The sequence below is a fragment of the Triturus cristatus genome, chromosome 6 (assembly GCF_964204655.1).
Source record: "Triturus cristatus chromosome 6, aTriCri1.1, whole genome shotgun sequence".
NCBI classification, from domain to species: domain Eukaryota; kingdom Metazoa; phylum Chordata; class Amphibia; order Caudata; family Salamandridae; genus Triturus; species Triturus cristatus.
In genome coordinates this window covers 676,601,725-676,628,158 of record NC_140589.1, presented here as the reverse complement: position 1 = coordinate 676,628,158, position 26,434 = coordinate 676,601,725, and positions in this window count along the sequence as shown.

Sequence of the window (26,434 nt, the reverse complement as noted above, 5' to 3'; positions counted from 1 at the left end):
GTTAAATTTTTACAAAGTCCACACCACACGCTAGTTTATCTGTAGGTGGCAAAATATTAGAAGTCAATTTTACCCAACACATAGAACCTCATGTTATCAACTGCAAAGGGTTAATGGTTCCTACATGGATTGGCACATGTGACATATAGGTGTCTGGGTGAGTGTTTATATGTAATTACCACTCACTGTCATTCGCAAACATTTGTAGCCTGGAGACTTTTGGAGCACAAAGTGACCTATACAATTGCTCTCGATCAGTGTGAAACAGATCAGAATGCTGTCTGCATAAATGTTTGTCATACATGTGCTTACTCTCATGAGCATACTCAACTGCACTACATTCATGGTGTGCCAAAGAAACTTCACAGGAGTTCACTCTATTTTTCCAAATTTACCATGGGGTCCCCGGTATATATATATTTTTTTTTATAGAGTTTTATATAGCGCGAACTTGACCCGAATCGGGTATCAGCGCGCTTTACATAGCACCAGTTGTGTTACATTAGGGCACATTCATTTTTGTTAGGCACAGGGAGATTAAGTGATTTGCCCAGAATCACAGGATGTTCAGCGTCATTGCCGAGACTCGAACCCAGTTCCCCAGATTCGAGGTCGGCCGCCCTAGCCGTTAGGCCAATATGTCATTAATTACCTCCAGTGAGCTGTTGCTAGCATTTTGTCATGCGTACTCCACATACATTTCATGAGTATTCCCCATATGCCATGAATTACATGCAATAAGCCACCAATAGAATTTCGCCTTTGATGCTGCCTATATTCTATGTGTACTCCGTATTTCAAACATACTTCCATTATGTCAAGCCCAGTATTTGGTAGTGAGCCCCACTCTCCCCAAAGTGCTATGGTTGACCTTCCCTAGGTCAAGAAGTATCTTAAATATGCCAGCATTAGCATTTTTCCACAGGTACTCCCATATTACAATAATTACCCAGATTCGCAAGCATAACCCACACTCTCTCAATCACTTCCTCTCTCTCATGTTCACTCACTCTTTTACTTACTCATTCTGATTCATACTCACTCTCACTCACACTCTTATTCATTCGTTGAGTAACACACACACTCACACATTTACTCTGACTCGTAAACTGACCGACAAACACACACTCACTCCAAGTCACTGATTCTCACTCACTCCATTTACCCACATTTCCACTTACTTTCGCACATACACACACTTTCACTCTCACTCACACATGTACAGAACAACAACACTGGACATAGGAACAGACAAGGCAAGATTCTTGGAATCCAAATGAGCAGCCGGGCAGGAGCCTTAGTGGCAGGATGAACATGAGCAAGACTTTCCTCGAACCCTATCCCCCCAGAAGTTGGGACTGGGCTTGGGTCCCACTACTTGTACGCTGTGTAATTTCTCGTTCCCTGGGCACAAGGATGGATTGATGAAGTCACTAAAAGGCCCATTTTAGCAGATGCACTGCACTGACGGAAGCATGGGCATCATATCTGTTAACTGATATATATGGATTGTACCTATGAAAGGGGACATAGCTGGAGTACAACCACACACATGTCCAATACCGTCATCCATGTGTAGAGTGCTGTGCAGTTGTTTATTCCAACTTACTTCGTTTGACTAAAGTATGCATAGATTATGGGTTGGTGAAAGCGCTGTCTCAACCATTGCATGAGCTTTGATATGGCAGTTGTTCAGCCACTGCAGGCTAGATTACAGCCTATAAGCACCGAGCTGCTACACAATCCATTAAAAGGGCGTTTCCACATTTTATGAGTGGTACACACCCAGCAGATTCCAGCCACAGATGATAAAACAACACTGTACTCAATCGGTTATCCTAATGTGCTGCTTAACCCTCCCCCCACCGACACAGGGCTGGGCTTTGCATTGCTATGGCAATTCATTTGGACAGGTGTGCTCAGAAGCAGGTAGCTGTTGGATAATATCTTTTATGCTATGGACTGTGGCAAGGTAACATCTCCACTATAACACACAGGTGGTACTAAATAAAGTCGTGATCTCCTTCAATTGTCCTTAGTACTGCACTTCTCTTATGTTCATTGAAATCGATTAGCCCTCCAGAGCCGAGATGGACTCCAGCTGCAGGACTGGCATCCAAAAGCTGCATGTCAACTGTCTTCTTATGTGTAGCGCTATTAATACCTTCTGCAACTGCATTTGCTCCATAGTGTTACTCTTGCTCTTCTGCAGCTTCTTGGCACGTGATTTCAATCAAAATAAAGTGTCATATTCTAGGATGACTGTCTTGGTCATCAAGGGTTTTACTGCAGGGGGAGCTCAGGAGAAAGAGGAGGGGGATCGAGGTGGTAGGGTGAGAATTGCACATCCAGTCCTCTACACACGAAGGCAACAGGTCCATGTTGCCATATGTGTTGTGGGTTCCCATCCCTCTGTACCCATTCCACTGTTAAGTGCATGCTACCACACATACAGAAGGCGTCACACTCCTATAGGCGGAGTCCATAGTGTTCTACGCCCACTCGCGCCTCTAGTGGGCGCTGCTGATTGTTGCTCAGCATGCAATTGCCTGGTCACTGGTTCATTTCACAGCAGGTGCACATGATGCTCCATGCCTTCAATTGGCACTTTTATATTTGGTCATAGGTGCACTGGATGCCCTGTCAGTCCATGGGCATCTTGAACAGCTGCAACGCATGCAATGGCTCTTCCAAACCTCCCATGGCCATTAATAGAGGATGCTGTGCGTACAGTGATCGTCCCCGCGGTGGGCGCTGTGACATGTTGCTGCCCATCCTTTCTGTTTGGGAGTCTCTGTTTTTAAGAGGTTTTCTCCTGACCTGTCCTTGACTTTGGGTTCAATATCAGTCATTGAGATGTGGGATTGTTCTGTGCTCAGGCACTTGGGCCATGGTTGTCAGGCGCTAGGCCATCAGGGATTAAAGGTGGGCTGCTCTAGGAGGAACTATAATTAAGCAAAATAAAATAACACATGGGACACGTGGGCGGAACAGGTCTATCCTTCAGATTTAGGAATATAGTGGAGGAAGCATTTATTTGGATTCGGCTCGTTTTCCTAGGACACGCAAAATTTGAAGTAAACACGTAGTGCAGCTCAGCAGAAAGAATGTAAGCTACTGTACAGTAGTGCCCTGTGCCATCTGTGGATGCTTTCTAATAGTTTATTCCTATTTACAATTCAGCTCCAAATTAGAAGGACAAGCTTCCTTAACGCTCAAAACAGCTCTAGGACACATTGTTGCCCGACTGCTTAGAAGCCACCCTGGAAATACAGGCCTATAGGACTGACTGAAGAACTTTAAGCAAGAGCCACAATGTATCCAGCAAATACGCAATCATCTCCTCTGTGTCTGGACCGTTCCTTTTTATCTTGTTACTTGTGCCTTAAGCAAACTTAAAATAATATGAAATGCCTTTTCTAATCTGGATTGTGAATTTTTCTTGATATTTTTTTCCTCAGGGCCATACAACATAATATTTCAGTTTCGGGAGTCTTTTAGAGCTGTGGTCACTCCATGCTGCCACTCTGGAATGTTTCCAATTTTTCCCGTGTTAGGTATTACCATCTTTCCTACCCTATCAAGCCACAAAATAATCTTGAGAACTGTACTTCTTGGTGTGCACGTTTTGATCATCTAATGTAGTATTTAAACATCCCTGCTGCCTACTGAACAGCCTCTACTTGTTTTCGTGGTGCTCCACCTGGAATTCGTTGAATGCTCGTGCATTTAGAGCAGCCCGCTAGCAAGCAATTTTGAGTAGTCGGCACGGAACTGGAACAGTGAGCGGATATTTACTCCTAACAGGGCTTCCGCTTCATCTTGTTTGATGAGAGAGCAAACACATGCTGGTGGCATGCGTTGATGACATTTACCACACTCCAGGTGCACTTTTACAAGCGTTAATCCTGCACTTCTGCTCAGATTGCACCCACAGGTCCAACAAAACAACACATTCACCGCTCATAATTCAATGTTCATCGAAGCTTGACAGGTTTCTGGCACAGCAATGTGACAATTGGCTCTTTTGAGTCCGGCCTTCATTGTGTTATCATTATTGTTGGGACGGAAATTTGCTTGCATGATGATGCATGTGCATCCCTGCTCTGAGTGCCCCAGCTGCAACCGTATCTTGATCCCTGGTACTGATATTTGGTCATGGGTGAAAACGATTCATGTGAATGCACCATAACCTAGGCCCGTCTCATAGTAAGGAAGTCTGTTTAGACTGGGAGGGGCGCACCAAGCGCTTCCCTCGTGAAGGTTGAGGGCTACTGCCGTTATCTGGAGCTAAATGACACGAGCACGGTGGTGGCAGCATACCCGTTTTTGGCTTCAGAAGAATCAGTAATGTGAATGGAGCCTACTGGACCTCTTGTGTATAGTTCTGTAGCTGTGTACTTAACTCACCCTTGGCCTCATTCGATTGTGTGTATCACTGTACAGAATGTGATACGTTTGTCTGTGTGCTGGGTTACATTTGTTTGTGTATACCTAAATTCGCTGACGCTTTCCTCCGCCCACTAATTCAACAAACTAGCACCTATCTAAAAGACACCAAAGCAGTACTCCAGCTGCTACAAGATTTGACTTTTGACCCAGAAGAACAACTGCTACTGGGGCTCGACGTGGAGAGTTTGTACACGAGCTTACCCCACGACGATACACTGAACATCATTGAGGAGATTCTTTTCTCCAACACCTGGGATTCTCAAACACCACAGAATCTAGTAATGGAGTGCATTTCTCTGGCCCTTACTAAGAATTTTTTCTTATATGAGAACATACTATACCTGCAAAAACATGGGACGAGCATGGGGAGCACCTTCGCTCCTAGTCTGGCTGGTCTCTTTGTACACCATTTGGAGACTAGCAAGATCCTTCACGAGGATAACCCTTTCAGGCATAACATCAAGACCTGGAAGAGGTAAATCGACGATGTACTGGTCGTCTGGGTTGGAGACATTCCATCAGCCAAACAGTTTATGGATTGGCTCAACCAGCAAAATACTTTTCTGAAGTTCACCAGCACTACGTCTCGTTATAAGCTAGTATTTCTTGACCTAAACATATACCCGGACGGGGAGGCTTTGAAGACTACCACACACTTCAAGCCTACTGCTAAAAACTGTCTGTTATTATACGACAGTTTTCACCCGCGACACCTACGAGACAACCTCCCATACGGGCAGTTTCTCCGTCTCCGAAGAAACTGTACCAACCTAACGGACTACAAAGAACAAGCTGCCGACTTAAAAACCAAGCTTGCTCACCGCAATTATCCCGTCCGTATTATCGACAGAGCAATGAAGAGGGCACGGAACAATAATAGGGAGGCTTTATTGGAAGACAAGGTACTCAGGGACCAGGAGGCCAGACATATCTGCGTGACAACTTACAACACTCATTCCAACAGAATATCTAAGATTGGCAACAAACATTGGAACATCCGTAACTGTGGCAAACTCAATCTCGAAAAACCGCTGTTCGCACACAAAAGGGGCAGAAAGTGAAACCTGAAGTACATGCTTGTTCACACACGACCACGTTCAGGCCCAGTCACACCTACTAACAATCCCACCCTACAACCAGTCCAAGGCCGCCACCCGTGTGGCAACTGCAGTACGTGCCACCTTACCAAAACAAAAGCGGTACAAAAGGGGGTGGTGATGGACGGAGCATCAGAACCAATCAAACACTCACACCCAGTCAACAGATCTGGGTTTGATCCATCGCCGTTCTTTAGCCCACTCTGCCACCCCAGTTCAGACATGGCCATATGCAAATCAGTCTGACCCTGTGCCTCATGGGAACAGTCCAGCCCGAACTGCCAAGCCATGCCTTCCCTGGACCGGAAACAAGCTTCCTAGGACCGGTTTATGGCATTTCAGCCGTCTTCAGCCAGTCTTGCTTGAATCCAGTGGCAAAGTGAGCAAGGGACTCACGTCTGAGCATACCCTGCCAACTTATGGCGAACAACGCGGTACAATAGGGGGTGGTGATGGACGGAGCATCAGAAACAATCAAACACTCACACCCAGTCAACAGATCTGGGTTTGATCCATCGCCGTTCTTTAGCCCACTCTGCCACCCCAGTTCAGACATGGCCATATGCAAATCAGTCTGACCCTGTGCCTCATGGGAGCAGTCCAGCCCGAACTGCCAAGCCATGCCTTCCCTGGACCGGAAACAAGCTTCCTAGGACCGGTTTCTGGCATTTCAGCCGTCTTCAGCCAGGCTTGCTTGAATCCAGTGGCAAAGTGAGCAAGGGACTCACGTCTGAGCATACCCTGCCAACTTATGGCGAACAAAGCGGTACAATAGGGGGTGATGATGGACGGAGCATCAGAACCAATCAAACACTCACACCCAGTCATCATAGCTGGGTTTGATCCATCACCGTTCTTTAGCCCACTCTGCCACCCCAGTTCAGACATGGCCATATGCAAATCAGTCTGACCCTGTGCCTCATGGGAACAGTCCAGCCCGAACTGCCAAGCCTTACCTTCCCTGGACCGGAAGCAAGCTTCCTAGGACCGGTTTCTGGCATTTCAGCCGTCTTCAGCCAGGCTTGCTTGAATCCAGTGGCAAAGTGAGCAAGGGACTCACGTCTGAGCATACCCTGCCAACTTATGGCAAACAAAGCGGTACAAAAGGGGGTGGTGATGGACGGAGCATCAGAACCAATCAAACACTCACACACAGTCAACAGATCTGGGTTTGATCCATCACCGTTCTTTAGCCCACTCTGCCACCCCAGTTCAGACATGGCCATATGCAAATCAGTCTGACCCTGTGCCTCATGTGAACAGTCCAGCCCGAACTGCCAAGCCATGCCTTCCCTGGACCGGAAACAAGCTTCCTAGGACCAGTTTCTGGCATTTCAGCCGTCTTCAGCCAGGCTTGCTTGAATCCAGCGGCAAAGTGAGCAAGGGACTCACGTCTGAGCATACCCTGCCAACTTATGGCGAACAAAGTGGTACAAAAGGGGGTGGTGTTGGACGGAGCATCAGAACCAATCAAACACTCACACCCAGTCAACAGATCTGGGTTTGATCCATCACCGTTCTTTAGCTCACTCTGCCACCCCAGTTCAGACATGGCCATATGCAAATCAGTCTGACCCTGTGCCTCATGGGAACAGTCCAGCCCGAACTGCCAAGCCATGCCTTCCCTGGACCGGAAACAAGCTTCCTAGGACCAGTTTCTGGCATGGCAGCCGTCTTCAGCCAGGCTTGCTTGCTTACCAAAACAAGCAGATGGGTGAAGTTCAGAAATGGCAGTGATTGGGAACAAAGGAAATTCACCACCTGCAACAGGCGTAATGTCATTTACATGATTACATGCCCCTGTGGTCTAGAATATAATGGAATGACATCACGACCAGCCAAGATCCGCATCGGGGAACATAAGAGCAATGTCCGATGCAAGAAAAGCACCACCAAAATGGCGACTCACTACCTGTCTGAGAAGCACACAGTAAACGACCTACAGTGGACAATCATTGAACAACTACCATCTGAGAGGGGTCTCCTGGAAAAAGAATAGCGTTGGGTGTTCCGTCTGGGCACCCACATAACGGGACTCAATGACAACATATCATGGAGCCATTTTTATTAACATAATCACCTTTGGGCATCATCATGGTGACTCATCTATTAGACAGCTGTTCAAAACTTGATTAGCCATCATTTTGTTCTATGATCCCAAATGTTTCCATATATCTAACAAACAGGACAGCTTGAACTGGGGCATTTAATTATCTGTCATTTCTATCCTCCATTATCGTTTTTTTGTATTTCCATGACTCTTTGTTATTATCCCTGTTTTTTCACTCTGGCCCGCTGTATGAATATATGGCCCCATTTAAGCTCCAAGATAACCTTTTTGTACCACCTTCTACCCTCCACCGTCATTACGGCAATTTTTCAGCCCAATTACCTCTGAATTGCGCTGACCCACAATAGCTACTGAGCGAGTGTTCTAGTCTTAATGCTGCGCATTGTTTTTTCCTTCCGATTTGAGCAACCCAGAACTACTGCGGGGCTGTTTTGTCTCTTTAATTTAATACCACTAATGGAAGCGCTCCCGGTATGCGCGTACACCGTACTAGTGGTGGGAGCAAACGAGGCAATTAGCTACAGTATAAGTACGAGCTCTTGCCGGCTTCACTTTATCCACGGAGCTGCGAGGGGGACGATCTGGGGTCCTGACATACGTGAGTATGGCACAGCCGCTTCTGAGAGGCCATTTCTCCTCCCATCAAGTAAGACCTCTGATGCCTACCTAATGCAGCCTTTTTTCCCACAGAGTGCAATTAGCACGGGGTCCCCATCGTTCTAAGGCTCATGTCACCACTGGCTTCAACATAGCAAGTATGCATTCAAGTTTCCCTATTTTTAACAATGAACCCTGCAGTCACAGCAAAGACAGCCTGGGGTTTTTATTACCTCTAGAGTGTGTGTTTTCTGTTATGTGTTTCTGTGTCTTGTATTTGTTTTTTACTTTACAGGACACTGCACCTACACATGTAATCTATGGGTTAGTCATTAGACACTGTATATATGACTATTTGCAGGTCACGAATTACAACGTCTGGATTATTTCTTCTTATGTGACCTTTTTCTACATTTTTGTGTTTCTTTTTCAGCTTGATATTAAGGAATTTCCTTGCTACATAAACATTTGTGACCATTGTGTCATATTTTGCAACGTTCATTCATTACATCAACACATGGGGCCTCATGTAGGTAAATAAATTTTACCGGTTCTTAAATACCGAGCCGTACCGAATCGGTAAATTAGAATCGGTAAGTTATATGTAGGTAAAAATTCGGTAACAGTTACCGATTCGGTAACATTCGGTAATCACGAATCGGAATTCACCGAATCGGAAAATACCGAGGTGGTATTTACCGAATCGGAAAATACCGAGGTGGTATTTACCGAATCGGAAAATACCGAGGTGGTATTTACCGAATCGGAAAATACCGAATCGGTATGTACGGATTCGGTAAATAAAATCACATGACTTGACGAAACAGCTAATCCTGTGCAACGACAGCCCACCCAACCAGGAAGTGCCCACACCCAGGCAGGTGTACATAATCAGCCGAAGTGGCCACACCCAGGCAGGTGTACATAATTAGCCGACCCTGGAGAGGCTTGGATGCAGAGGAGAGGCAGGGAGCCGTTGCATGTGCGAGCGGGTAAACGAACAGCATGTCCAGCCAGAGAACACAGAAAGACGGAGGTGAAAGGAGGAGGAAGCTGAAATTTAGCCCCAAGGAACTCCAGGTGCTGGTGGAGGAGGTGGTGAAGCAGCACCAGAAGCTGTTTGGAAGGCAATCCCTGCAAGTGCCTGAGGCGGAAAAGCGCAACATATGGCTGGCCATCCAGGCGCAGGTCAATGCTGTGGGAGTGACCCACAGGGACATTGAGGTCCTCAAAAAGCGCTGGTATGACCTGAGGATTGTAACCAAGAGGAAGATGGGCGACATCCAGAAGGAGGCCAGCCAGACCGGAGGTGGAACCAACAGGGCACCTGCCCTCACCGAACTGGAGGAGCTGGTGGCGGCCACAATCGAGCAAGAGAGCGTCGTGGGTCTTGGGGACGCCGACAGCTTTGCCAGAGCCGCAACACACCAAGGTAAGACGAAAGCACAGCAATGTAGCCCCCCCTACCCCTATCCCACATCCCCCATTGTGAAACGAGAATCACACTGCAGTCCACACGTGTCAGTGCAGACAGGCAATGCATTCCGGGAGATGTAGTCAGGGCAACACTAACCATGACGTAAATGTTACAGGGCAACAAGGCATGTCACGCACTCGAGGCACAAGGAGACAGAGGACATATTGGAATGTGAAATGATTGATTGTGACGCTTGCAATGCAGCCCTTCGGGGACACTGAGCCAATGTTGTATTTCTGTCCACAGATGTGACATCATGCAGGACAGGGCATGCTGCAGGAGAGACGGCACACCGGCCACAAATATCACCTCTAGCCAGCACAAGTTCAGACCAGGGAGCAGGCCCACTGGCAGCCGCACCACCAACACAGCCAGCCTCGCCGCACCCAGAGCCAGCATCACCTCACCGAGAGCCAGCATCACCTCACCGAGAGCCAGCATCACCACAACCAGAGCCAGCATCGCCACTCATGTTCGAATCACCGGCCACATCTCCGCTTGCAGGTGTGAGAATGAGGAGGCGTCCAGCAGCCAGGCTACAAGCCTTAGACACATCGTCAGACGACAGCATGGGCCCAGAAGACCGCACCGGGCCCCAGGAAGGGAGCCATGCCACTGTGCCCCACACCTCACAGGCAGCACAGACGGGAGCAAGAGGGCGCCGCAGGTCACGTGTCCAGAGTCCACCAGCACCCACTGACGGCCATGGTGTCTTCTTGGGGCTCGAGGGCCAAATGTTGAAACAACAGCGCCTGCAATCAAAGGCAGTCATGTCAATCCAGAGGCACATGCGGGTGATGAAGACAACATTAGTCAACATGGACAATAACATTAGCGGCATGGCTGCGGGCATTCGGGACATGTCCCAGTCAATCCAGCAGTTGTGCAGCAAATTAGATGCTGACATCGAAGCACGGCGCCGGGAACGCCAGAGAAGGGACACTACCAGCAGGGCACTCAACCGTCTGGCAACTGCGACTTCTCTACTGTGCCGGCGCTCTGTGACGATGCAGGAGGGCCTAACACAGTGCTGCAGCGACCTGTCTCGGGGGATGGTGCAGGTGACAAGTGCACTAGGGGTGCTATTGACTAGTCAGGCGTCGACAACTGCTGCAGGGGATGCTGCGGAGAGCATCGACACCAGCAGCAGCATCACACCCCCCGTCCCAGAAGCACGCAGGAGCAGCAGGCGGCTTGGGGTTGGCTCTAGTGAGGATGCACAGGCCGTGCAATCCACCACTGCAGCGCGTATGCGCAAACATTGATGTAGCCCTGCTAAGCCACTTCCCATTGGGTGACGTGACCCTGGACATACTCCTTGTATAGATGGTATATTGCCTGATTGGCCTGTTCATGTGTTCATGGCGTGGTGCCACATTAAAACTACGTCAGGACTTCTCACAACTCGCTGTGTCCCCTCACTTACTCAGAAATAGTTGCATGTGATCTCTGCCCGTCTCTCTCTCCCATCGATTGCAGTTGGCACTCTAGCTGCGTTGCCCTCTGGCTGGCCTGACTCATCCTCGTTGTCCTCAAAATATGTTAGTTCCACATCTGTACCTTTTTTCGTGGCAAGGTTGTGCAGCATTGCACAAGTGGCAATAATCTTGCAGCAGGTGATGGGTTTGTACTGGCGTGCGCCTCCGCTCTTGTGCAGGCAGCGGAACCTGCTCTTCAGTAGTCCAAACGTGCGCTCCACCACATTGCGTGTTGTTTTATGTGCCACGTTGTATCGTCTCTCACTCTGGGTTGCTGGGTGTAGGTAGGGAGTGAGGATGAATGACCGGCATGCATATGCACTGTCGCCTGGATGAGTCAAAGGGAACCATCAGTAACATGCCTCTATACACTATGATTTGCAGGTTTCAAGGGGCGTCACTGTTACTTACCTAGCAGGTATCCCTCTCCGAATTCTCCGGCACTCAGTCGTGTGTAGATCCCACTATTCTGGAAGATGTAAGAGTCGTGGGTGCTCCCAGGAAACTTTGCAACAATATCTGTGATGATGTTCCCTGCATCACAGATCACCTGCACATTGATGGAGTGGGTGGACTTCCTGTTCCTGTAGATGTGCTCTGTATCAGCTGGTGGACAGATTGGGATGTGTGTACCATCAATACAGCGGATGACATGGGGGAACTGTGCCATGTGATAAAAGTCTGTTTTTGTTTTCTGCAGTGCAGCCTGTGTGTTTGGGAAGCTTATGTAGTGGTGCATTCTCTGCATCATGGCATCCAGGAACTTCCTGAAGAAACGTGACAGGCAACTCTGGGATACCCCACCCACCGCAGCTATCACCACCTGATAACTGCCGGATGCCAACAGATGTAGGCTGCAGAGCACCTGCACATGTGGGGGTATGGCGTGCGCCCTTCTTATTGGATGGTCCAGGAGTGGGTGTAGGTCCCTGATTAAGTCCATGATGGTTTCGGGGTGTAGCCTGTACCTCTCATGTATCTCTGCATCAGTCAGCTGGAATAGTGTGATGCGCTGTCTGTAGATTTGTTCCTCCCGTCGCCACACCCTCAGTCCTGCTGCCTGTAGACGTAGGCGCCTTGCAATGACGTACATGGCGGCCATGTTGTCCACGCTGTTGCATTTTGGGATTGCCTATATGCATTGTTGATGGTTACCACCTGCTTTCAATCCGTGTTAATTACCGACTCTTATTTACCGATTTTCCTGGATTTCTTAATTACCGAGTGCTCCTACATGTCATTTTAAATTTTACCACTTCATATTTACCACTTCATGTTTACCGAATCGTTAATTATGTATTCGGTAACTCTGATTCGGTATTTTGGAATTCGGTAAATATGAATCGGTATTTACCGCCTCATATTTACCGAAAAGTGGTTTTTGGACTCCTACATCTCACTTGTCTGAATACCGGTCGGTAACGGCATATTTACCGAAAATCGGCCGTTACCGACCGGTATTTGGCTACCTACATGAGGCCCATAGTGTTTCTTTAAAACAGACGTTATTATACGATCATGTGATAGGGTAGGGATCTGTGTACCCATCCTGAAGAAGAAGCAGTACGCTTTGAAACATGTTGGCACATGTAGGAGGTCTTGTACATTAACACAACACACCTCCACCTCACATTTCTTAACAATACCAGCACCAAGGGATATTAAAAACAATTCTACTCCTGAGGTGCTAGGTATTTTTTAACATTTACTCAGCATTCACTCCTGACCCTACCACTCACCCCCTCTTACACTACACATAGTGATAACTTCAGTGCTCCCGTGCATCCGCTGGTTAGTAGCACGCCGCATCCCGTAGAGGGGCGCAAAGACCACTATGATGAAGCATGACACCAAGGGCCCTTGTGGTGTGTGAGGGGTATTTAAGAAACACAATGTGCTTCCCACCCATGTAGGAAACCCATTTACCGATGACCCATGATCAATTTCTTGTGGGTGGATTCTTTTTGTTTATAAATAATTGTTAGGGGAGGCCGAATCCACCCCTGGTGTTCGTTGAGGACACTTTCTCTCCACTCCCTCCTTTGGTAAATATAGAGAGGGACGTTTAGCAATTTGAAAATTTATGGAACCTATTTCAGTTGAGGGTGTGATCCCCAGGCACTCCCCTGGCCTGTGTTGTGGGTCACTCAGAATTGGAGCCAGCACTGCTGTGGCAGACTGTCCCTTTGACAGACTAAAGAGGAGAGAGCAATTCAATGTGAATTTCAAAAGCCAGACAATACATCACATAAGTGTCTGTGTTTGGACTACAAAAGTGGGAGCAGAATGCAGCACACATAGAAGGAGATAAAAACTAGGTGAAATAATGTTATTTCTCCTTTTTGCGCCTCCCCATGCCACCCCTTGTGAGGCAAAGGCTTTTGACGCATTCCTAGGTTTACAGCTTGTTGTAAATCCAGGAATGTGTCAAATGCCATAAGTGTTACGTGGGATCAGCCACCGTAACGTCCATTGTATGCCTCCCCATCATAGTGTGAGGTAACGCAGCAACTTGCACTGCATTGCCTTTCTACGTATGCTGAGAATGTGTATACTCCTGTTTACGTATACGTAAACAGAATATGTATGCTCCTGCTTTTTATGGCAAGACAATGGGTGTCCCGGGCTCTGATCACATCAATACTGGATTATGGCAATTTGTTGTATCTAGGCCTGCCTGACTACCTGATCGATAAGCTGCAGATGGTTCAGAACGTAGCAGTTCAAACAATATTATGCATGCCTCGCATGTATCTCAACTTCTCAGTGACCTGCATTGGCTTCCGATCAGGAAGAGGATCACTTTCAAAATCCTACTCTTCATCCATAAAGCTTTACGTGGGTCAAGCCCTGGTTATTTACGAGCAAAAATTGGGCTCTACATTTCCCCCAGAAATTGCTGCTCAGAAAACCTCTGCCTAGCCAAAGTTCTGCGGGTCAATAAAGCAAGAACCAGGGACAGATCCTTTTCCTTCCTAGACCCCTCTCTATGGAATAGACCACCCCTGGAACTTAGACAAATCAAAGCTACCCTTATATTGCAGAAAAAGTTAAAAACATGGCTTTTCCCTTAAAACGGACATCGATCCCTATACCCCCTCGCTAGTCCTCTTCTGCATTAGCGCCAGGACACTACTTAAAGTAACGGATTGCGCTCTAGAAATGCTTCCACATTGACATTGACTCCATATCCACAAGGCCATGAAAAGCCATGCAGGGTGGCTTAATGTGGCCTTGTAGCTATGGCTAAGCCCTGTGGCCACTGGAACGCCATATAACGTGACATTCTGGCGGCACACAGGGCTTGTACATGAACCCTAAAGAGCAGAAAGAACAGAGAAATGGCCACTTTCTAGAAGTGGCATTCCTAAATTAGTATTGTTAGATCCAACTTTACCAATAAAGAAGATTTATCATTACTATTCCAAAGATATCAAACATGAAGCAGCTACTCCTTTCTGATCAGGAATTACAGCTTAAATGTGTATTAAGGAATTCCCAATTGTAGACTATGAGAGGAGTAGGCTTCACAGTAGTGAAAAAATATTTTAACTGTTTGTCACTATTAGTACATGTAAAGCTTAAAACTACATGTCCTACCTTTTATTTACACAGCACCCTGCCCTTAGGACTACGTAGAACCTACCTTATTGGAGACTTGTGTGTAATAAAAGGGGAGTTTAAGGCTTGGCAAGTACTTTTGAATTCCAAGTCAAAGTCGCAGTAAACTACACACACGGGCCCTGCAGTGGCAGGCCAGAGAGAGGTTTGAAACTCTACTTGTGTGGGTGGTACATTCAGTGTTGTAGACCCATTAGTAGCATTTCATTTACAGGACCTGGGTATATGGTATACCACTTTCTAAAGTACATCCAATTAAATTAAATATGCCAAACAGGTGTAAATCAATTATACCTTGTTTAGAGGAGAGCACGTGCACTTTAGCATTGGTTAGCAGTGGTAAAAGTGCTCAGAGTGCTAATGCCAACAAAAAGGTCAGAAAAAGAGGAAGAAGAAGGCAAAACGTTTGGGGTGACCCTTCAGAAAGGGCCATATTCCAACACCTCTTATTGCCTATTCTCTAATTAGTATTCTTATTTGTCTTAAAATATTAGATTTTTCTAATCCAGCTAATCCATGAGAGTGATCACAACTCTATTGTTGTTTTTCTATCAATTTCCCTCATCTTGATGCTACCTCTGTGACTACGAATGTTCAATATTGTACTGGTAGTTGGTAACAAGCATTACTAGAAATGGGCAATGGTAGAGGGAGAAGTTATAATTAGGGGTGGGCGGAATTTGCGAAATTCACTTTCGCAAATTATCGCGAAAATGTTAAAAATCTCCGCAAACACGCGGAAATATCGCGAAGATGCAGACATTTTTTTCCCCTCCCGTTCATGGTATTTTCTGCGTGGTCGCGGCTCGCCAACTTACCCATGCGGTTGCTCGCGGGCGCGGATATCTTGTTTTCACTTGTCTCGCGGTGCATGATCGCGAGAAGAAAGACGTGATCGCGCGACGAATGACGTTACTGCGAGACAGCGCAAATTGCTACCAACAATCCAACATCTCGTGGAGAATGCGACCGGATCGGGAAAACTTGTCGGAACGCGAAAATGTCAAATTATCGCAATTTCCGCGAGCGGAACGGAATTTTAGCCCAGGCCTAGTTATAATTGGTGCAAACAAACGAATCATGAAATAAAACTATTTGCCATGACACTATAAATGGATACTTTTGTGATATCTTGCTCACAAAAATGTTATTTTTTCTTTGTAACTGTACTTTGGAAAATGTATTCTCTTGGTACGACAACAAGAGCCATTAACAGAAAGGTGATCTCCTAAAACATTTGAAATATCATGAGATGCTGTCTCTTGAGTCAACAAATGTCAGTAGAGATGTCATCATCTAGAAAAGGTACAGAAATTGAATAGCTCTAAAGAAAACGACCTGAAACTAAAGGCATGGATACACTTGCATTGGCCAATTGACATTTGTTATGTCCAAACAATAAGGACAATTGTTAATTTGTGTTCCAAAGACTGTGTTCCCACATTTCAAATATTTCAATTAGCTCGTGTGAGCAACATTTTTCTGTTCATACAATTCAGTTACATCTGTTCTGGATCTTAGAGGCATTCACCTGATAAATCATTGAATAGATATCACTCTGCAACACTTATGGAGTGCACTTTGAGCACAGAAACTAAGAAAGGTTCCTGACTTAGGGCCTGATTATGATCTTGTTGAACAGGGTTAATGTCACAAACGTGATGGATATCTTGCCTGCCAAATTACAATTTCATTATATCCTATGGAACTTGTAATACGGCAGACAGGATGTCTGTCACTTTTGTGACGGAGTCTACCATCCACCAAGATCATAATCAGGCCCTTAGACGTAGATCGGATAGATGCTTCCAAAATGTCTCTGAACTTTAGACTTCTAGATGGTTGTAAATAGTCAAATGCTCCAGTTGCTGGCAGGGCTTATGCTCCTGGACCACACAAGTATACAAAGCAGATAACAAAGAACACAACAACAGGTCAAGGGCTAATTGTCAGAATTTTAGGCTGAACCTTCTAAACAGTGCTGCCAGTTTAGAGTCATATTATAGCTTACCATAAACATAGAGGGGCTTTGAGCACGCCCATTGCTCACCATTGGTTGGCTTTCCTTGTCACTCTCATTTGCTTGCTTCCTATTTGTTTCCCAGCTTATCAAAAGTGTGTTTGTTCCTTCCATGCAACATTGCCACTTTACCTTAAGTGTGTTTGCCTGGTGTCCATGCTTGATGTCAGAGAACTACTGTTTTGTTTTTGTGTAAGCACTCACGGAGAGTGCATGTGTTTTTGAGACAACTCCCTTATGGGCTTCTTTCCCTCCTGGTGCTTCTGTCTGTCGCTGTGTGCTTCTACCTGCCCTCCCCCTCTTGCATTTGCCCATGGGCTTTGCTATGTTGCCTCCACTCCAATCCTCCCCCATGATGCTTCTATGAGCCCTTGCCTTCCCCTGTGTGTTTCCTGCCATCCCCGTGTAGCTTTCATATGCCCTAGCCTACTTGTGTCTCCTTTGTGTCCCTCACCCTCCCTATGTTGCTTTACTGCCACCACACCCACTCTCATGTTGCTTCTGATTCATCCTCTTGCTTGTATCCCCCCTTACTTTATTATGTTATGTTATGTTATGTTATTGTTAGAACCGGCGGTCTCTAGTTGGCAGAGGTATACACTTCTGACAAATAGGGACCTACCAACTCTAGTCATGGCAAGGGGATTACACACTCAGATAACCCCTGCTACCTCCTTGGTAGCTTGGCAGAGCAGACAGGCTTATCTCAGAGGCAGTGTGTTAAGCATTTATGACCACATACAGTAATAAAGTGAATACACTACAAATGGACACAACAGCCGTTACTCACGATGTTGAGCTGGATTCGGCGGCGTCGGCGACGTCGAGACTGCAGATTTCCCCTGTGCACTGGAAATAACACTTTCCAGCAACCAGCAATTCAGCAGAGGGTGAAGTCCTTTGGCCCTGTGACTTCAACAGGAGGCTGGCACTCTTCCAGCCCTTGGGGATTTTCTAGCAAGCTTTTGAGAGTACACACCAAGTTCCTCTCTCCTTGTTCCTTGGCAAAAATAAAGAAGCAGCTTCAGGTTCCCCCCAGCAAACAGCACACTGGCAGAAGGGGGAGGCAAGTCCTTAGATCAGCAGGCTTCTTGTCCTTGGTAGAGGTTTCCTTGTCAGAAGTGATCTGAGTTCTTGGTTCAGGGGTCCTTCTCTTATACCCCTTTTCTGCTTTGTTCTCATTGTCCAAGCAGGGAAATTCCCCCCATCCTGGGTTCGTTGTGGGTGTTGCCAGGCAGAGGCATCTGGCCTATTCACTGAGCAGGGCAGGGTCCTCCGCCGCCCAGCAGGAGGCGGAGCCAGTATTGTCACTGGCAGGAGCAGGGCTATCAGTCGGAGGTGGAGCCAGCATTGTGTCAGGCAGGGCAGGCTATCAGGGACTACTCTTCCCCCACTCTAAGTGTAGATGCCTAATTCACCCCGCACTGACTCATTCAGACCTCTGGAGCCACCCAGCCCCTGACACACACACCAAACCAGCAGAGACCGGTGGATAGTTGGACAAGAAAATAGCCACTTTCTAAAAGGGCTATTTTCAAACACAGAATTTAAAAACCATGCATCCTAAAGGGTGTGTTATTAAAATCTGAGTTCAGGGATACTAAACTCGACCTGCTACCATGCTCCCTGAGTCAGATAGATTATAATGGACTTAATAATCAGTCTGCCCAGTCTGGCCTATTGGAGGCAGGTAGCCCTTCAATAGTGAAAAACGAAATGGCTGTAATTCACTATTAGGTCATGCCACACACATCAGGGCATGACCTACCTTTTACCCACAATGCACCCAGCCCTAGGGCCTACCATAGAGGTGTATGAAATGTGGCAAAGTGAAGGTTTTAGATACTGGCAAGTAGGTTTCCTTGCCAAGTCGACATGGCAGTCAGGGACTGCACACAGGCTCTGCGATGGCTGGCCTGAGACACATTTTACACGCTGCTTCTGTGGGTGGCACAACCAGTGCTGCAAGCCCACCAGCAGCAGTTAACTTACACGCCCTTGGCACACACAGTGCACTAGACTAGGGTCTGAACAGTAAGTCAACCAAGCCAATCATGGTAACACCAATCAATGTAACAATTTAACATAGGGAGCACTTGCACTGTGGCACTGATCAGCAGTGGCACAGTGCCCAAAGCAATATTCCAGCAAAAACATCTTAAACAGAGGAGGCAAACGGAATATAATGGAGGAGAGACTCATGCCAATGATGCCAGGTCTAACAGTTATGTTAAAAGGAACTTTATAAAGAAAAATCGGAGGGGAATAGCCAGCCCAGATCTTGCTATGTATTACAAAGCCTTTCACTTCAAGAATGTCAGGATTCTTTTTCGTGCGCATGAGTTTTATGCTGCCTACTGGAAAGCTGTAACTGATCATGATCAGTGTCTTTATAAGTTCAGCCACCCCAAATATTTCAAAAAGATCAGGTTGAAGGTACTGAGATCAGCATATAAAACATGGTTCGAGATAAGGAAAATATGGAAGTTCTCGTATTATAGTCCTGTAGCACCGATATGGAATTCGCCGGGAACACCAGTCTGTTTGAAAGACTCCCTAGCAAGTTTCTTGAAAAGAGCAGGAATAGAGAAGTGGGAAGATCTTCTTGAAAATGGAAACTTTAAGTGCTGGGACGCTTTAGTGGAAAGAACTAATAATTAAATATCGAGATTTAAATAGTATCAGATGGCCAGCTGGTCTAGAGATCAAGTGACATTACCAGACCCTTGTCGGAAGCTAGAGGAAGAAATACAGAAAGATCCAGCTCGAAAAGAAGTATCGAAGTGGTATTGGTACCTTATCGAGGGGAATGAGGTTGATTTCGACATACCAGATGCTATATGGAAGAAAACTTTCTGGCTCAAGACTTGCAACAACTCTGGCAAGTATCCTGCACTTTTTTATGGCACATTATTGTTTCTGCACCCCTTAGGAGAAATCATCTTTTTACTTTGCACAGGTCATACTGGACACCCGAAAAAGTTACAAAAATTAATACACAGGTGAATAAAAAGTGTCCTAAATGTGGTGAGATGAAAGCAAATGATATACACATGCTTGATGCCTACTGGAATGCAGTTGGTAAAATTGTTGATAAAGTTTTAAATATCAATTTCAAGGTAAGCACCTTTACTATTATATTTGGTATTTTGGACACCGAAGATTCTAATATTATTTTAAGTAATAATCAGAAACATCTTTTATTTACTTTTATTTTACTAGCCAGACGTGAGGTGTGCAAAAACTGGATTCTTCCATCACCTCCTAAAGTAGATGATTGGTTTCGACCAGTCGATAAGTTTAGAAACTTGGATGAACTAAGAGGTAGAAGTAAACGTACAAAACACTGGGAACTCTGGGAAATGGCTTATGCGGTAGGGCAGGAAGGGACGTCCAATGATTTAAACTAACACGATCAAGCAAATTCATGAGTTTCTTTATGGTGGGACATCGACGCTTAAACTCAATGAATCTTGCTCATTTTTTAAGACACGGTCCTACCTCATTTCCCTGGGCGTTCCTCCGATTACAATTTGGAGGTGACCCTGTTGCTATAACCATGAAGATCGTATAAATGAGGACAAAAAAAAGGAACTTTTATAGCGCTTGTTCACCAACAGGTTTCTTGGCGCTGGAGGAGTTACTTTCCAAAAAGAGTTACTGGTAAGGATGGTCCAGGTCTAGCTGTAAGCTTGGGTGAAGAAGAGCCAGGTCTTCAACATCTTCCTAAAATAAAAAAAATGAAAGAGGTCTGGGGGCGAAAGAGCGTTCCAGAGTTTGGGTCCTAATATTGAGAAGCGTGAGCCTCCTGTTCTTTTCCGTCTAAAAACTGGGACCTCTAAGTAGTTCATGTGCATAGATCTTAAAGTACGGTGGGGGATGTACTTAAGGATTTTTGATGAAATGTACTTAGGGCAAGTCCCATGCAAGGCTTTAAAAAGAATACAGCCGGCTTTAAACTTGGAGCGTTGCTCCACTGGAAGCCAGTGCAACTCTTTTAGCAGCGGCTTGATGTGACATTGTCTGCCTTGTTGGAATATAATTCTGCCTGCCTGATTTTCTATTAGCTGCAGACGATGTATCTGATTGCTCTGAAGACCTAGGTATATAGAGTTAGCATAATCAATTCTTGACAGAATCAAAGAGATGACAATTTGGATACATGCCTCTCTGCTGAAAAATCTTCTGATTTTTCTCAGTTTCCGCAGTTGGATGGAAGCATTTGGAGGTGACACCTCCAATCTGCGTGTTCATGTTTAGGTCTGAGTCAATGTGTATGCCTAGGCTTTTTATCGAGTTTTTTAGTGCCGGAGGCGGGCCTAACTCGGAGGGCCAGTGGGCGGGAGTCCAATGCTGGAGTTTATTGTTGGGGATAATGATTTCTGTTTTTTCAGCATTGAGTTTTAGTTGATTTTTGTTCATCCATTTCATGATGAACAGCATGGATTTTTGAGAAATTCCTGAGACTGTAGATTCATTGATAGCTGCATATCATCAGCATAGTTGTAAATTTGCACTCCCATCTGCCGTAACGCAACAATAAGAGGGCGGATATATATATTGAAAAGATGAGGGGATAGGGATGAGCCATGTGGTACTCCACATTTCAAGTTTACTGTGCCTGATTTGTACGGAGAGAGCCAAACTGACTGTTTTCTATCCGCAAGAAATTATTGAAACCATTTCAGGGCCGTGCCACTGAGCCCTGCTGTAGCCAGACAGTCCACCAAGATGTTGGGGTTGATGGTGTCAAAGGCTGCAGACAGGTCCAGGAGAAACAATGCTTGAGTGCTGTTTACATCTGTCTTCCCCTTTAGATCATCCATTACAGATAGAATAATAGACTCTGTGTAGTGGGCTGCGTGGAAACTGGCCTGATGTGGGTCTAAGAAGTTTGTTTTTTCAATAAGGGAGTTGAGAGTCTTTGCTATGTGTGTCTCCAACACCTTAGCCGAGAAGGGGAGGAGGGATATTGGCCTATAATTATCCAGCCTCTGGGGATCAACTCACTGTGTTTTTATGAAGTGGAATAGTCACTGGTTCAAAGCTTGTGGAACTGTCCCTTGAGTTAAGAATAGGTTCAGAAGAGAGAGGGCGATCTTTGAAAATGCTTTGAAAATTGATTTTTGTACTTCAGGTGGACAGACATCATTTGGGGGGCCTGATTTTATTATGTTTAGGTACTCCAAGAGTTAATCTTTGTCTATGCACGGGAAGGTAGTCAGAATGTCAATGTTGGTATAATTAAACCAATTGTCCACCTCCTGATGTTTGGTATCTATGGGTTCCTGAATTTTCTGTATTTTTTCAATGAAGAAATTGCTTAGGTCATTGCAGAGTTTCTGAGTAACGGGGATTTGTGGGGTGACCCGATCTGGGTTAGATAATTCCCTTAATGTGTTGAAGATATCTTTGGTTTTATTAGTTGAGTTCAACACCTTGTTGGAGAAGAATTGTATTTTTACCTCCAATATGGTGTGTTTGTATTTCCTGAGAATAATTTTATAGTGTTCTTTGGATTCAGGTGAGTAGGAGTTACGCCATTTCCGCTCTGTCTGACGAGTATGGAGTTTGGCTAATCTTAACTCTTCCGTAAACCATTTAGGTGCTTCATGTTCAATAACGCATGAGGTTTGAGTTTTTAGGGGAGCATGAGAGTTGATAGCCTTCCTTTGCCAGTCTGCAATTTCTCGCTCCAGATTGTGTACATTATCCTTACTTTTAGGAGGTTTATGTTTTAAGGTGTCACAAAATGCTTCCAAGTTAATGTGGTGCCAGTTTCTTGATAGGATATTTTGAGAAGGTGTTGTTCTTGACGTGTAGATATCGCCTATTGCAAACCTGATTATATAATGGTCGGACCATATACATGGTTGTATTTCTAAATTGTGGAGGGTCAGATTGATCGACCATGCTTGGTCAAGAGTGTGACCTTTATTGTGTGTTGGTGATTGAATGTGTTACGAAAGATTCAGGCTTTGTAAGGCGTTGGTCAATTCCCTGGCACTCTTTCCCCCTGTTTCTTCATTTGTGCAATAATTAAGGTCACCAATGACCAGGACTTTGGAGATGTCAATTGTCAAGGATGCGATACAATTTGCAAAAGTTTTTGAGAAGTTAGGCAAAGTCTAGCTTGAAAACTAGGCTATCCACTAATTCTATCTCCAGTGGAGAGATATTGATGGCGGATAATCCTTTTTTTATAGCGGCTGCCACCCCCCCCTTATTTTCCTGTTGTTCTATTCACGGATAGCAAGCAATAGTTATCTGGCAGTGCAGCTAAAATGTCAGGCGTGGCTTCTTCCGTCAGCCATGTATCTGACATGAACAATATATCGGGTGAGTCAGTGTTGAGTAGGTTGAACAATTCTAACTTATGCTTTACTGCAGACCAGGTGTTTAAGAACAGTAACAGTGTTGTGCTTAGGCTGTTAAGTGCAGTAATCTGGCTGGGGTTTTGACCAGAATCCCTATTTTTACTGAACTCAGATGACTGACCAGATTGGAGGAGGCCATGTTCATCTAGTAATTGTTGACATGTCAAGTTTAGGGGTTGTATATCCCATAGGGCTAGGGACTTAAGTTCTGTTATGGTGTAAGTAATTTTTTGGGCATAATGACTTGTCCCTGGTGGCCGCGGACGGGCGCAGACGGGCTTGCCTTAGGTGCGCTTTCGCCCCCCCATTGGTTCCACTCCCTCAGCCCACTTCTAACAATATTAACAATGGTTTTGCACGGTCTGTTTTGATTTTACTTACTGATCTGACTCTGATTGGTAAATAAAAACAACAAAAAATGGTTCCATCATTTCGTATGCCCACGCATAAGTGATGCGCTCGACTACAAAATGTGATTTTTTTGTTTTACTTTGCCATGTTGCACAGCATCATGGATGCTGTGCAGCATGGCTTAAAACCATTGGAGAAGTCAATTGGTCACAAAGGAGAGACCTATTTTCTTTCCCAATGCCTGTTAAAATGCATGCTCTCATGTTTTTTTATTTGTCACTCAGTCATCTCTTTACACAGCAAGTCCATCAAAGCACTATGGTATTTTACTGATATTGAAAAGTGTGAGCAAACACTCAAACTCTGGAGACCATTTTAGGATTAGCGTGTGGTATTTGCAGCTCAATTTCCATGGCACTGCTCAACTCACTGATTTACTGATAGCATAGCTCTTATCAAGCTCTGTTTATACAGCACACTAACAGGTTTTCTAGAATTCTCTTCTCTTTTCCGATTATTGTCCGCTATCATTTCCAGTGGCACTCCTAACACTTCCCAGCCCACCCAATACCATGATCCACTCCTACTGCACCCCTCTCGTCACACCATTTAAGTATTGCCTACAGACAGCTGTAGCTCTCTGGTAGAGACCTCACATTACCAATACACATACTAGTATACATACATGCAGAACTGAAGAGTGGGCTCTGGTAAAGCCTCTTCGGCACTGGTGGTTTACAATTTTTCCAAGTTTTCTTGGATGGAAGGGCTGTCTTTAAACCCATGGCTTTTGTGGAAGTTTAAATTGGGCTTTAAAAAAACGTTGTGATAACCTCTCCACTGATGTGCCATCCCCCTTGCTTTCTCTGGGAAAAACTCGTCCAGCAAACCCATGTAGTGCAGGATATGGCATCCCTTTCACCTCCTTCATCTCTGCTATCTGGTGCCTGCAAGCTTGTAATTTAACTTTAACTTTGCCAACGTGTATTGAATTGCTTCATAAGCATAGGTAAAGTCGAACCATTTCATAATGACCTTCAAGCATGCACACTCATATATGACATGGAAACCATCTTGCAATGAAGTTTCAAATAAACACGTGATCTCCATTACAGAAGGGCAGCAGCACATCTCTGATACTTTACAAGTTAAACAGTTCACATTCAGGAGTGGTAATCTTATGCCATCCCCTTTACTAGGTTTATTATCTCAAGGCTTTTCAATATTATCCCAAATATTAATTGTTCTCCTCAGACTGATGGAGAAACCAACTGGTGTATTTTTTTCGCAATAAGAAATTTTTTCTCTTTTCCTGGATCACATTTTTGCATTACTTCCCAATTGCCTATAAAGGTCTTCTTAAATCATCAGACTGATCCTTATGTCACTTTCTTCACCTGTGGTTAACTATGAACCATGTGTTTAATTATTTCCTCCAAGGTTATTGGCTCTTTCTTATATGCTAATTTCTTTGTTCTACAAATACCACAGGATTTGAGGAGAATTTATTTTCAATAGGACACACTTATGATCTGACCAGTTCAAGTTAACTGCCTCAATTATCTGGCTAAGAATTTAATTGGTATGTAAGCATTATGAAAAATTTTAACTACAGTATAGTAACTAATCTAAATCTGTTCATTGATATTGGTTGGCCCATGTGAATTCTGAGAGAAACCAAACTCTTGCAATGTTCTCCAGAGTTCACCGCGGAGTTCTTCTCAACAAGCATGCATTTATCAAGGCACAATTTAAAATATGTGCGACTCAAAAAAATTAACAAGAATTGCCACAAAAAAAAGAAAACAGTGATTCTCGGAAGTAAGACCCACCCAAAATCATTATTTAGATTCAAAAAGTTTTACAGCATCTTGCATCACTTGTCCTAATTCATACAACTTAAAATTTGGTATCACATTAGAGTTGAAAATTGGCTGGGATTTGTACTTTTTAGGGCAAGGAAAATTATAATGTGTGCCAATGCCTGTCCAAGCTAAAGTGATCAGGTACTCAAAACATATGCTCATAAATTCCGTATATGCTAATTGCTTAGGGCCAAATTTAAAGTTTGACAGACAGAGTACAGTCTAGAGATCTGCCACCCTGATGACCTAAATTCTACCAAATTCAGAGATCACCGCTGGCTGATCTGCGATCACTCTTGCATAGAAAGGTACCACTGTCGTGGTTGTTCCTGTAAAATTGCATAACGTTTGGTGGACAGCCGCCGTTGGTTATGATGGCCATTCACCAAACTTTAACAAACTCCAAAATAGAGGGTTTGTGATTGAAAAACTAATAACAAATGCCGTTCACACCCAGGAAGTTTTTTGCCAGTGTGTGAGGGGCCAATTATTAGGTTTTTCTTTTTACCCTTTAACAGTAATTACCTCGCGGTGATGGACCGAAAAAAGAGACATCACACCATGACTACTAAACAGGGCAGGTTGTGTAATGCCATTCCTCTGTTAGTTCCTACTCTATCAGGCCATTGGTGGAAGCATTCCGTCGATGGAGCCAATGGGGCCTCTACCCACAGAAAACTGATGGTCCGTCCATCTATAAATGAGATGTGTAGACCAAGGGTTTGGCGGGCCGGGTACTCCATCCCGCATGTAACGGAGTACCCAGTCCGCCAAACTCTAAATCTGGCCCTTGGTGACACATTAGATGCATGTAGCGCTCACTTTCATGCACCCCATACACATTTCCTCATATACATACATTCACTGTGTGCTCTCAGCCTCTATTAACCTGCATTCATACGTACAAATATACCTGCTCCCTCGGAAGTACATCCTGCCTTAATGAAATGTAGATAATCACTGGCCCCTGATGTCAGAACATCAGTATGTTCTTTTGATGTAGTAGTGAATGAATGTATCATCGTCGA